This window comes from Setaria italica, chromosome III, assembly GCF_000263155.2.
Source record: "Setaria italica strain Yugu1 chromosome III, Setaria_italica_v2.0, whole genome shotgun sequence".
Classification (NCBI taxonomy): domain Eukaryota; kingdom Viridiplantae; phylum Streptophyta; class Magnoliopsida; order Poales; family Poaceae; genus Setaria; species Setaria italica.
In genome coordinates this window covers 16,409,141-16,411,082 of record NC_028452.1, presented here as the reverse complement: position 1 = coordinate 16,411,082, position 1,942 = coordinate 16,409,141, and positions in this window count along the sequence as shown.

The window sequence follows — 1,942 nt, the reverse complement described above, 5'->3', positions numbered from 1 at the left end:
AAAACATATGAGGTCACAGCAGAATACTAAAAACTACTCTCCAATATTTTCCACGTCATCGTAATTGGGCCTACCTTCGAAACGAAGCCCCCTCTACCTTTGGAACTTCATCCAGATTTGCGCTAAAAAGGTTTGATTCAAGCTGCAGAGGGGCTTTTGTGTCTTGAACAGTTTCTTCAACGCTCGAATCAACTAAAGGGGGTGTTTGGCTCCCCTAAGCTAAATTTTAGCCCCTATCACATCGGATGTTTGACACTAATTAGGAGTATTAAATATAGACTAATTACAAAACTAATTGCACAATCCCTAGGCTAAATTGCGAGACGAATCTATTAAGCCTAATTAGTCCATGATTTGATAATGTGTTACTACAGTAACCATTCGCTAATGATGATTAATTAGGCTTAATTGATTCGTCTCGCGATTTAACCTAGGGATTCTGCAATTAATTTTGTAATTAACTTATGTTTAGTCCTTCTAATTAACATCCAAATATTTGATGTGATAGAGCAAAAGTTTAGCTCCTAGTATTCAAACACCCCCAAAGTTTTGCTCTTCTCAATTGCATCCATGCCATTGTCATTGAAGAAGCTGAAGAATGGACAAGAGCTGAATTCTTCGTTTGAGAAGCTTGACATCAGTGTTCTTGGGCTGGATGAAGGAAGCATCCAATCCTCCATCAATGTTCTGTGGTTGTCAGTTCTGACCGAAACTTTTAAAGCAAAGTTGCAAACCGCGAGGTGAGGGACGCCCAGCCCGGCGCAGGTGTGGAGCACTGCGGGAGGAGGAACCTGTCCGGCACAGCACCCGCAGCGCGCATGAACACGAACGCCTCGCACCACGCGCAGACGCAGGTGCCAATCTCCCGCGCGTAGGGCCCGGCGAGGTCTCGCTCCCGCTCCTGCGTTGGCCGCGCATGCGCGTGGCACGGCTGACACATGCCCCTGGCTCCGCGGCGCGCCGTCGAGCAGGTAGTGGTGCTGCGCGTGGGTGGATGGGCGGCGGGAGGATGGAAAGAAGAGAAAAAATGATCGATTGGGGAGGAACGACAATGCTAAAATATACATGGTGGCAGACTATTTTTTAGCATCACTAAAAAATTGGGGAAGGTTTAGGTGTACTGTTGGAGTTCGTTTTGTCTCTCTCTTTTTTTTTTCCTAAAACAAGTATTGGGGGTAAGATTAACAGTCTCTTCGAGTTACTCTTAAGAGGGACTAAAGAATCCATCGGGACTTTAGCCTAAAAAAGATTTTGTTTGCGGAATAGTCCTTGGATGAATATTCATTTACCAAAGCTGTTGGAGAAGAGCACACTAGTTATCTAAAATTTTCCTCTATCCTATACCTAAAATAAATTTTAGATCCGTTGAAGATGCTCTAAGAATGTGGGCAATCCGTGGAGATGCATATGCAGCCACCCAACATTTTGGGCAGCCGGAATCGCAAAGCAATACGCCAGCGCAAACCCTGAGCCGGCGCTGACTTTGTTGCCGCCGTGCCGAAACCGAACCGGACTTTATGTGTCTCCAGATTTCGCCCACGAGTTGCCAAGGAACCGACGGGATCTAGGGATCCACGGGCGACCTGGCGCTGGCGGCTGCTGCCTGAGCCTGACGACCTCCTCCCGAACGGGCGTCCTGGACCCGGCCGCCTCGCCGCGTCCGGCTGTGTTTCGGCAAAGCGTGGCGCGTCATCATCGTCGACGCCCTCCGTTTGCTGCGCACGGATCTCCTGCTGCTCTGCAGACGTGAGAGCCCTTCGCCAATCCGAGATCTATGCAACGGCCTCCTCTCGTTTATCCGAGCGGGCAGGCCAAGCCTAAACCACTGGGTAGCAGAATTTGTCGCGTGCCCAAGCCATTGATTACGATACGATCACAGAAAGAAATAGATGACCATAATGTCTTTTCTTTTCGTATGGTATCCTACTTCTCATTAATATGG